The sequence below is a fragment of the Schistocerca americana genome, chromosome 1 (genome assembly GCF_021461395.2).
Source record: "Schistocerca americana isolate TAMUIC-IGC-003095 chromosome 1, iqSchAmer2.1, whole genome shotgun sequence".
Classification (NCBI taxonomy): Eukaryota; Metazoa; Arthropoda; class Insecta; order Orthoptera; family Acrididae; genus Schistocerca; species Schistocerca americana.
Window position 1 is genome coordinate 629,922,280 of NC_060119.1, and position 12,892 is coordinate 629,935,171.

A 12,892-nucleotide genomic window follows, 5' to 3' on the forward strand; every position below is an offset into this window, starting at 1 on the left:
ATAAAATTTTATAACTTAGCTAAACTACAGGTACTTTGGATAAGACTTTATGTCATACTTCATAATAAATTATTTGTTCATAAAATTAAACTGTAAGGAATCCATAATGTAATAAATCATGACACTGTCTGTAAAACGTTAATGTGAATAATGACCTTGCATCTCTTTGAAAAGTTTATTTCAATATAGACAGTATGTTAATTTTAGGCACGATTTCAGACTATCTTCAATAAGAGGACTTAAATTTATTCTTGATAAGTTTCACGTTTGAAAATAGTTGTTGGCGTGAAATGTAGACCCAGTTAAGGAATGAGCAGCAGCCGGTAGTTTTTTAAGCTGATTACATGCCAGAAATGCCATTCCAGGAGTTAAAAATCAATATATCTTCCTTTCCCAGCAGACCAATTGAACTGTGAACTAAGTTCACAGTGGTTTTTCTCCAATATTTCAATATCAGCTGAAAGACGTTCAGATCTCTAATTCTACGATTCTTTGTTTTTTAAAACCAGCAATTGTATTTCCATATTGCCTATATCAGGATTAAAGAGGAAAAAACATTAATACCGTTGCAGCAGCTTTAAGAGGTTTTCTTTAACAGAGGCTAAATTCACTTTGCTGTGTATGAATTCCTGAAACCGTTTGGGATAATCGTCCCTCACATTTAAAAGTTTCGTTTAGAAATAATAAATATCAGTGTCGTAATTATTTTCTTGATGTAGCTTCAAGAAGTTTGGAAACTGAATCAAAGATTCTCTTTCAGAATCTAGAGCGAAAAGAAATAATGTGATTTCTTCTAACATGGAAAACATTGTGTTTACTTGTCACAGCAGTTTACGATTAAGCCCATTTAAATATGACTTAATATCTATCTTGAAATAAAATAATTAAGGAAACTAAACGTTTCAGAATGTTTCCTCTTGATAACCAACATATCATGTTATGTAGCAGAAGATCTGCTCGCTTTTATACATTTTCACAAAAAAATTCTTTGAATTGACAATCATTAATCTATGATAGAGATGAAAACCATCAATTGAAGCACCTCGTAAATTTCTTCTGGAAATGTCTGTGCACAAAGCACATTCTTAATGAATGATGCAATGGCAAATAAGTATCTCGCGATTAAGGTTTACTTTCAAAACAGCAGCAAACCCGGTTCTTAAGTCATGCCTTTCACCCTATCTGTTGAAACTGGGATCGTTTCCATATCCACACAAGATTTATCTCCTTCTGTCAACACTTACAATGAACAGACGTCAATTTAGAAACTACACATACTTCTATAATCTGCAAGCCACGTGAAACGTTGCCTTCGCCTGTCCTTTTGTGCTTATGGACGTCGCCCAAAGCCTTAATCTTAAAAGTTTTTCTTTATGGGCTCTAGGTGAAACAAATAATACAAAAAGTGAAACGTGCGTTGTACCTTTTGTATCAAAATACCTCGAGCGGCTGTTTGCCAACCTCTTGTGCAGAGTACTGAAGCGGCGCAGCATAACCCGGGTCACCATTGTTATATGCTCAGACTCGTACTACGCTGCGTCGACAGTGAAAAACCCTTAGGAGCAGGCGGGAGACGATGGTGGGGGGGGGGGGGGGGAAGTCCTCTAGTAATCATATTCGTTTTAGCACCAGAGCAGAGACATCTGTTATGACAGCTTAGTTCCTTTCAGCTTCTGGTAGAGAAATGTGGTGAGAGCATTCTGCTTACTTTGATGCGGGTAACAAACACCAATTTCGAAGCCAGTGGTGCAAGAAAAATAATGGTGAGCTGCTGGGTCAGATTGTGTCAACGAGTGAACTTTAACATATTGGGTGAGGAAAAGTGCTCAAGCTCTCGACGAGAGCCTCCATCTTCCGAAGTTGGACATTTACATGAATCTGACAAGACAAATTAACGAAGAAATTTTATATTGAAGACTACGGTTCTAAAAGACTTCACAGACAGATATTTTTACTTGTGAGTGGAAAGAGGCAAAATCAATTGGGGATTATTTTGGCTTTATTATTTTATCGTGACTTTAGATTCAGTTAGCAGAGCTGTATCAACGGGCATGAAACATCAGCTGACAAGCCACACAGTGAAAGACGAAAAATGTTACTATCCTGGTAGAAACTGAGTCAACATTGCTTTCCTACCTTTCGTAAGGCTACCGCACAGGATTTTAGTCACTCCTTTTACTAGAGCGTCGGTAGAGTGTAATTTCATTTGCACAGAGCTGGTCGGTTCAGGGAAGAGAAGTGAGTGGTCCCAAAATTGTGAATACTTTCTACACATGCTCAAATATTTGGTAAGATTCTCACAAAAACTGTTTACTGCCAAACCGCATATTTTTCTGCGATCTAAGTACGGGATGAATAAATAATTTTCTTTGTCGTTCTGAATCTGATGCAGAGATCTTACATGAAATATCTTCAGACTGTTCTTTACATGAGATAATTTGTTGCAGCTGTTTATCACGGATGGTTTTAATTGTTGTTGTTTTTGTGGTCTTCAGTCCTGAGACTGGTTTGATGCAGCTCTCCATGCTACACTATCCTGTACAAGCTTCTTCATCTCCCAGTACGTACTGCAGCCTACATCCTTCTGAATCTGCTTTGTGTATTCATCTCTTGGTCTCCCTCTACGATTTTTACCGTCCACTCTGCCCTCCAATACTAAATTGGTAATCCCTTGATGCCTCAGAACATGACCTACCAACCGATACCTTCTTCTAGTCAAGTTGTGCCACTAACTACTCTTCTCCCCAATTCTATTCAGTACGCCCTCATTTGTTATGTGATGTATCCATCTAATCTTCAGCATTCTTCTGTAGTACCACATTTCGAAAGCTTCTATTCTCTTCTTGTCCAAACTATTTATCGTCCATGTTTCACTTCCGAACATGGCTACACTCCATACAAATACTTTCAAAAACGACTTCCTGACACTTAAATCTATACTTGAAGTTAACAAATTTCTCTTTTTCAGAAACGCTTTCCTTGCCATTGCCAATCTACATTTTATATCCTCTCTACTCCGAGCATCATCAGTTATTTTGCTCCCCAAATAGCAAAACTCCTTTACTACTTTAAGCGTCTCATTTCCTAATCTAATTCCCGCAGCATCACCCGACTTAATTCGACTACATTCCATTATCCTCGTTTTGATTTTGTTGATGTTCATCTTATATCCTCCTTTCAAGACACTGTCCATTCCGTTCAACTGCTCTTCCAAGTCCTTTGCTGTCTCTGACAGAGTTACAATGTCATCGGCGAACCTTAAAGTTAATATTACTTCTCCATGGATTTTAATACCTACTCCGAATTTCTCTTTTGTTTCTTTTTTCTGCTTGCTCAATATACAGATTGAACAACATCGGGGAGAGGCTATAACCCTGTCTCACTCCCTTCCCAACCACTGCTTCCCTTTCATGTCCCTCGACTCTTATAACTGCCGTCTGATTTCTGTACAAATTGTAAATAGCCTTTCGCTCCCTGTATTTTACACCTGCCACTTTCAGAATTAGAAAGAGAGTATTCCAGTCAACAGTGTCAAAAGCTTTCTGTAAGTCTACAAATGCTAGAAACGTAGGTTTGCCTTTCCTTAATCTAGCTTCTAAAATAAGTCGTAGGTTCAGCATTGCCTCACGTGTTCCCATATTTCTAGAGTCCAATCTGAACTTCCCCGAGGTCGACTTCTACCAGTTTTTCCATTCGTCTGTAAAGAATTCGCGTTAGTATTTTGCAGCCGTGACTTATTAAACTGATAGTTCGATAATTTTCACATCTGTGAACGCCTGCTTTCCTTGGGATTGGAATTATTATATTCTTCTTGAAGTCTGAGGGTATTCCGCCTGTCTCTACATTTTGCCCACCAGATGGTAGAGCTTTTAATTATACTTCATTAAATCTTTTTCATGGGAATGTAAAAGGACATGTGATCACTTTTGCTGTAGCTGGATAGCTCTTGCAGCCTTGGTTTGCACTACACACTGGTGTAGGCTACATGAGATTTATAACCCTTCAGGATGGAGACGAGATGAGCGCTTCAGTGTAGACGCGGCTGCAGTACACGGCCAGAGTCTGGCGGCATGTCGTGAAATGCGGAAGACGGACTGGCCCGGACGGACTGGCCTGGTTATACAGGCCAGCACGGTGTTGGCACGGGCTCCCCAGAGTGAAGATGTATTCTCTAAGATATGATGGTTGCCTGCGCCTGCGACAAGACACCTCTATGCGACAGGGGCAGCTTGAGTTTGGGGTGTGACGAAGCGTGGCTGTGGCCGCAGCGGCGCCCAGTGACCAGTGCTGCATCGGAAATGAGTCCTACGTAGTGTTGTTGCAGTATGTCAAACCAAAGTAAACTCACAGGGAATAAACTCTATGATTTGAAGCATTGTATGTGTGTTTGGAGCGGTCTAGATAGCCCGAGATAGTTACCGTAATGTCTCCCACAAACAACACCACCTACTTTTACGGTGACTCTTTGTGGGTGTGGAAGCCAACTTTCGTGGTTCCAACCTCGTTAGTTTTGCCGCTAGGATGCGTCGTATACGTAGCGTAAGCAAAATGGCTATTATCGAGAGAATCAAGAAACGCGCTGTGATTGAATGTCTTCAATCGAAGGGAATGACGCCCAAGGAAAATGCGGAGGACATGCGGAATACACTGAAGGACGGGGCTCCGTCTTACGCAACAGTGAAAAACTGGGTGTCCAACTTCAAAAGTGGAAGAGCGAGTGTGGAAGATGCACCCAAGAGCGGAAGCCCTGTCACCGTTGCCACTTCTGAAACAGTGACTGCAATTCACGATTCTTCATGATAGTGGAACATTTTTGCAACACATTGAAACCATATTTGAAATATCCCGTGGGTGTGCTCATATCATTGTTCTGGATATTTTGGGAATGCGGAAAGTTTCACCTTGGTGGGTTCGAAAAGACCTGAATGCAGATAAGAGACGGGAGTGTGTGCAGTGTTGTGAACAAATCGTCCGCCAATTTGAAGGGGATGAAGACGACTTTGTTGCAAGGTATGTGACAGTGGACGGAACCTGGGTTCACCACTTTCATCCTGAGACAAAATAACAGATACAACAATGGAAAAATCCTCCCTCGCCACCCAAAAAAAATAATTCCGAATGCAAAAAGCAGCCGGTAAGGTGATGGCATCGGTCATCTGGGACGCAAAAACGGTAATTATGGTGGATTATCTGTAAAAAGGCGTACTATAAATGCATCATACTACAGCACACTCCAGCGCCGTTTGAGAGTACAGATAAAGAAAAAAAGGAGCGGAAAATTTGCGCGCGGGGTTATTTTGGATCAGGAGAACCCACCAGCGCACAAAGCCCTCGCAACACTGGAAACTCTGTGTAACTACGGGTTCGAACTGTTATGTCATCGTCCATATTCTCAAGATTTCGCTCCATCAGACCTTTTTATTTTTCCAAACTTAAATAAATACCTCAAATGTCGACGATTTTACAGTGATGTTCCAACGATTGATGCTGTGAACACTTTGTTGAACTCGAAATCGAGGACCTTTTCTTTGACTGGTTTGCAGAAGTTACTGGGCGTGGCCGCAAGTGTGTTAGTGTACGCGGTATTATAATGAAAAATTAATTCGTATTATGAAATTTCTGTCATTCTTTATTTTTTAGGAAAAAAATTTTCAACTTCTCCCTCGTACATGGGCATTTTGCTCCAGCATCGCCACTGCTGGGAAAGTGCCTTTTGACCGAAAGTTCCTTTGACTGTTCGAAAAGTTCGTCTGTTGTAGGAGCTGGCAAACAAATAGAAAAAGTTTTTTGACAAGTGTAAACGATATTTCTTCCTCAATGCCACAATTCTCCTCGTGGAGCCTCTAGAGATTCGGAAGGAAAATATTAGAGATCGGTAAGATTCTTCTCTTGTCAAGAACCTGAAAAATATCATCAAGCAATATACCTTTTTTAAAGAATTCTATATTTCATGACAATTTAAATGAAATATTCAAGAGCATATCGAAAAATATGAGGGGTCATATCGGAGAAATAGAAGAGAAAGAAAGCTTGGAATGAGATGAAACGTTCCAGCGAAACCAAAGAAATGGTTTCTGTATGATGAACTGGCTTTCCTGAGACAGTTCAGTAAGAAAGATAATAGCCAAATTTGTTGTTTTTAAGCATACTACCTCCATCTGTTAAAAGTTTTCACTTCTTTACTTTTGGGAATAGTACAGGGTGGTTAAAACTAAACTTCCGCTACTTGAGCCAATGTAAACGGAAAACTATTTACCATATGGGTACCCAAGTCTATAGGAATGATGTTCAGACTGTGGGTTGCAGGATTTCGTTGTTAGTTTGTTGATGTCATAACTTACCGCTATGTGTCGGTACTGGCATGACGACGTAGGGCTGAAAGACAAGCATTAAGGCCCGAGGAAACGCAGGGTGAATGGCACACGTTACTGTGATCTGCTTCGTCAACATGTGATTCTGGCTCTAAGAGAGAGAGAGAGGTGCTTTGGACTCGACTGCTTTGATGTGAAATGCAGCTCCACCTCATACTGCTCGTGACGTCCGTCTCTTACTTCGAAAAACATTTGGAATCACCGAATCTTTGGCCGATCGTTCCAAAGTGCATGGTCGGAAAGATCAACAGATTTTAGCCCTTGTGTTTTCTGGCTCTGGGGCTACCTGAATGACACAATTTTTCAAAATGATATTAATACACGATGGAGGTTTCAGACGAGCATAGCGAAGGACGAAGCCAACATCCCACCTGAGCTGGTTCAGGCAGCAGTAGACTAAATACTAGTGGGTTTCAAGGTTGTCGATGACATATTTAAGTCGTGATCCCAGCGGCAAAAATTTACGTAAGAGGGCTAAGATGAGTGCTTAGGACAAGATGTATCTTCTTATCGAAGAAAGATAGACTGTAAAGTTGAAAGCATCCACAGAATACAAAATTAAATTTCTAGAGGCCACTGTGAAGGAAGATAAAGTAAATTTACTTCTACTGAGGTCATCACATCTCACCATTTCCGCTGAGTCGACAGAAAAAAACTATTACGAAAACTGACATAATGACGTTGGAGAACAAACCTTCAATCATTGGCTTTCAAACAGATTCATTAGCCGCCTTGATTACATTAATTTTTAAATGACCTATTACAGTTTAACACGAACCAGCCTCAGAACTGTAGATAATAGTAAAATGACTAATTAGCAAATACTCTACGAAATTCAAAATGTTACCATACTATGCCCACATCAAATATCAAACGCACCAGAACGTACCTGAATGTATCAGTTACAAGAATAACCTGTGCAGTTATTAATAAATTTACATATTTACAATTTAGCAGACGGCGGTGCCCATACCCATGGTGTCGCTTTAGGACCGTCTTCGTCGTGGTTCACTTCCTCATGGGGTCACTCTTCCGGTGTTGCTCCATGGGCCGACCATTGTGCTGTCCGGCCGCCGTCTCTCTCTCCACCTTTTTGTCTTTTCAGGCCTTGGAGCCGCCATTTCCCATACCAGTAGTTGCTCAGCTGGCTCAGGGGGCTGAGTGCACACCGTTCTCCTTTTCTCAGTGAGGTATAATCCCTGACAGCCTGAGAGTGTGAGGATTTGAACCGGTTCCACCATGAGGCAGTCTATTACACCTCTTTCTCAAAAAGGAAAGAGGCCAACCACCAGGTGTCGTGGGCAGCAGTTATAAATGATCTCTAATATACGAACTGATGTTGAGTTACGAACTGATGTTGAGTTAACAATGCGTTGTACGATCATTAATCCACCAGATCACATGTTCACTGCAGTATCTATTGTGTTACAAATTCAATTTTTCAGCTTTTTTCGTATGAAGACGTAAGACTTCGATGTGACACCGATCCGCTTTGGCGTGAGTTCATTACAAATTTGCAATATTCATATTTACTTATCAAACGAGCAGAGTCTGCAGTCACTCAGAGAAGAAGTACGAAAGTTTTTAATCAGTCATACAGCATAGAGGGGTTAACAAATAACGATACGCAATTCACATTTTCAAAAATTCCATTGGTCGACATCCTCTGTTGCACCGCTTCCAGCACCAATCTATGACACTTGCAGACTTCATTTTGGTAAAATTTTGAAACTTTTAGTTGGTGGGCCTCGCGGGGTAGCCGTGCGGTCTTGGGCATCTTGTCACGGTTCGCGCGGCTCCCCCCGTCGGAGGTTCGAGTCCTCCCTCAGGAATGGGTGTGTGTGTTGTCCTTAGTGTAAGTTAGTTTAAGTTAGATTAAGTAGTGCGCAAGCGTAGGGACCGATGACCTCCGCAGTTTGGTCGCACAGTCCTTACCACAAATTTCCAATTTTTTTAGTTGGTGGGAGGAGGAAGTCAACTCACAAGTCTTAAGGTGAAAAATACATGTTCATCCTGTGTTCATTAGTATTGAACTTTTGTATATAAACCTGTATCTATTGTCCTCCTGCGTCCTGAAGGCACATATAATCTCCTATTTCAATGAATGTCTGTTACTGGGCTACTACATTCATAAAATAAGCAGAACATATTTTTGTTTCTTAATTTTCATTTTCGATAAAACTTTGCAGGTAGTATATTTCATACCTGGGGACTCAACTGTTATATAATATATATCAAAGAAGAAAAACACATTATGTTCTTCGTACATTACAAATTTAAGCTTCAACTTCAACTAATCTAGTATTATGATACCACTCTGAGAAACTTCAGGAAACAGTTGGGTTCATTTGTGATGCATAAAAATACATGGCATTCTGTACACCGAATGAAGGTGAGACCCTTACATCCTGTGAACTTACATTTGAGTCTGCACTTGGCGAGAATTTCTCATGTGTGGCAAGTGTAAAACGTTTTATGATCTAGACTCAACTGGTGGCATCGCCTGAAGATCTCTCGGACGTTTGAACTATTGCTGTCCATCATCTTCATCTTAGTTGCTTTCATGTTGTTCAGCACTCCTCTTGAGTAGATCATATTTTGAGGAAAGTCAAGTTTAAAAGGCGTAATACTGCACCATATCTATTCTTGCCCATTTAGTTTGGACAGCACGCTGTCTGTATTCTAGCCATGAGGTACCTATGGTTAAATCTACAAAATTAGTATCATTCTTACTTTCCACTTTTTTCTTCTTCCTCTCTTTGCATACTTCCCTACAACCCCGTCAAATAGATCTGATCCGCCCATAAAAGAAGTGTGCAGGGTAATAGAGTCTGGCCTGGGGATGCTCACACATTTTGTATCCTTCTTTACTTTTCAGACAAGCCTGCAGGCAATTAGAGTACGAATATAACCTCGACTACGCTCTCTGTCAACATAAGAAAATGCTTACTTTTAAAATATTAATGTCAAATGCATGATATTTAGGCTAAGTAGTTCAGTGTGTTCCTATAAACTGATGTGGCTCTCAGACGTAATTGTAGTAATAGAATCCCGGGGTATCATGGGTGACACCATGCAGAAAACTGTTCGTTAGCAAGAGGAACATCACTTTCGAGCTCTAGATTTTGTATCGTATTAGTTCGAAGACATTTTCAAAACACGACATATAAAAATCCGAAGTAATAACAATTGATAAAGCTGTTTAATTTACCTTTGTTGTTCCACATGTCGTTGCAGTACAAAATCCACTGCAACGCGGCTACGACCTGCTGGGATCGTTGAGAATGTGAACAAGCGGCAAACGTGCAACCTGAAGAAAACGTTACCAGTGGCCCAACTCGCCAGCGTCAACGCTTGACAAAATAAAAATGAAAATAACTACACACTACCAAGGAGGCAGGAGGCTAAAACATCTGTGATTAACTATAATCCATTAGTGTGCTTGCGACGGCCTTGCCTTTCCATAATTATGCACAATGTATTCATATTTACCTAATGTCTAACCTTTCCATGATAAGTATGTAGATTTCATTCTCTGTAGTGATCCTTTCATTTGCCTTATTGTTGTGAATCGCTGTAACATATGCTTTCTCTCAAAAATACACTGATGAAAAAAAGTCACTACATCAAGAAGGAGTTGTGCGACATAAACGAAAGTTGGTAGCCGTGTTCCTACATCTGAAATATGTAGCGTCACTGTGAGGATACAAACCAGGTTTACTTTAAATACACACTGTAACGGTCTTGAGCGTTAGTTACTTTTCAGATTGGACGTGGTGACTTGATGTTAGTCAAGAATGTCTTTAAGACAACGAAGACACCGTTATCAGCAGCTTATTGAGTCTGAATGACGTCGTGTGATAGGGCTACGAGAAGCTGGATGTTCCTTCTGCCATAACGAGAAGGACTTAGCAGAATTTTTGCCACTGTACACGACTTCTGGAAGTGGTGGTGACGATATAAATGGAAATGTCGTGTGGCTAGGGTCTCCCATCGGGTAGACCGTTCGCCTGGTGCAGGTCTTTCGATTTGACGCCACTTCGGCGACCTGCGCGTCGAGTGGTGACGATAATGTACTAATGCAACAAGGTCGGGCTCTGTACAGCCAAGTGGCGGTACTGAGGGGGAAGACCATAGTGTTCTGCATGTGGCTCTGGCGCATCATACTGTATCTGCAGGAGCAATTTGAGCAACAGTAGGCACCCCAGCGACACAACGAACTGTTACAAACCGTTGACTTAAAGGACAGTTTTGAGTCGAACGCCCTGAAGCGTGCATCCCATTGACCCCAAACCACCGAATTTTTCGACTTCAGTAGCGTCAAGTTAGAGCTCATTGGAGGGCAACGTGGAGGTCTATTGTGTTTTCCTTCTTGATGCAATAATTTACCAACAGCCGTATGATTTGTAGAAGTTTATTTTATTTTATGAACTTCTATGTGCTACCAGTTTCGCCATTACATTGATGCCATCTTCAGGCCCCACTCGTCATAGTCGTAAAATCGCTATAAACGGAAGGAGCCATATAACTGGATCCGTGAATCAATCGTCCTGCAACAGCTCTTGGTGGCCTGGCGACACAGACTGGTAGCACATAGAAGTTCATAAAATAAAACAAACTTCTACAACTCATACGGCTTTTGGTAAATTGTTGCATCAAGAAGTTCATGCCAACCGTCGTCCCACGATCCATAATGGATCAACGAAGATTATTGTGTTTTCTGTTGAGAGCTGGTTCTGCCTCGGTGCCAGCGATGGCCGTGTGTTGGTTGGAGGGAGACCAGTTGAGGACCTGCACCCAACCTGCGTGTGTGCTAGACGCACTGGAGCTAAGTTCTGGGATGTCATTTCGTATAACAACAGGAGCACTTTCATGGATATCCCACGCATCCTGACTGCTAAATCATACGTGAGCCTGGTCATTCGACCTGTTGTCATGAACAGCACTTAAGGGGGTATTTTTCAACAGGACAACTGTCACCCACATACCGCTATTGTAGAGAATGTCGACATGATTAGCTTGGCCTCCTCGATCACCACATCTGACTCCAATCGAGCACAAATGGCACGTCGTCGGACGAAACTCTAGGGTCATCTAAACACAGCATTAACAGTCCCTGTATTGACCGACCATATACAACAGGCATGGAACTCCAACCCACAAACATCCGGCAGCTGTACAACACAATGCATGTACGTTTGTATGCTTACATCCAACATTCTGGCGGATACGTAGGTTATTAATGTACCAGCATTTCACATTTGCAATGGCTTATCTCAAGCACACATTAACCTGTGATCTTACAATGTTGATCATTTAAATATGTTACAAGGACAAATATATTTCTGAAATTTAATTACTCTACATTAATCATTTTTTTGTATTTCGTTTTTATCCGTCTGTGTATTTTGATATTATTAGATAATCTAAAATTTCCGCATGCGTTTTGGCCTGCAGTGGTATTATTTCTTCCGTTCGTTGTGCGTAGGTAACATTCCTCCCTATCGTGTTAGGAACGGAATGGATTTGGATCACTAAACCAGAGAGCAGCTCCACAAACCGCGTTCGCCGCACTGCAGTTTTGGTTCACGACGGCTGCTGCGGATGAGACGTAATGGTAGCCGCGGGAACTGCTTGGGCACCTAAAGTGGAACAGCTAGTCGTAATGCTAACCGCGTGAACAGCAGAGTCTCCTAAAGTGGAACAGGTAGCCTGCGCAGGTAAGAGTTCACCTTGGGATCCTGCGCCCATCACAATCAGCATTCATTAAAACGCGCCCCGGTAATAGTCATGTAAAACACCAATCGTTGCCGGAAGTAATTGCATTAGCATGCAAATGGCACGTGTAACGCTGTTACGTCGGCGTAATGGCCCGAGTTAGAGCGTACCCTGCGGTCCCGCCGCGCAGAAGCTTCCCGGCCAATCATTTTGACCCGCCGTCGATTTACATGCGGAATTTCGGAAGGTCAATGCTACTCGGGTGTGTGTTGCCGACAAGCAGTGTACGCAGGCCTTCATCTCACGGTGAGCGGTGGTGGTACTCTTTTAAGGCACAGAATTGTCTTCAGTATCTCTATTTTTATCAAGAGAGGAGCGATAATAAAGTTTCAATTTGAAGGTGTTGCTGCAACGTTTATGCAACGTAGCGTGACTCCGGTGTAGGAAATGGATTAGTGTGGCATTCATGTCTTTCGGACGTGGTGCGGTAAATACGGAGATGTAAACTAAGGCGGCATTAGTACCAAATTCATCCAAACAAGACATACGTGCTCTTGTTATTCTTTTCTTGCAGAGGTTGAAAATACCGCTTCAGTTTTAAAATATTTTATTTTCACACGACCGGTTTCGGACTGTTATAAGCCCGTCCTCAGGTGTCGTAATTGTGCTGTGGTCCCCGAGTGCCGCGTGTACCAGGCGCGGTGTGTTGCCTATGGGCGCAGGTTGGCGAAAGACAACCATCAGATAATGAAGAAAGTGTATGGGGCAGCACGCCTCTCGAAAGCCATCGTTGTGGAATGACG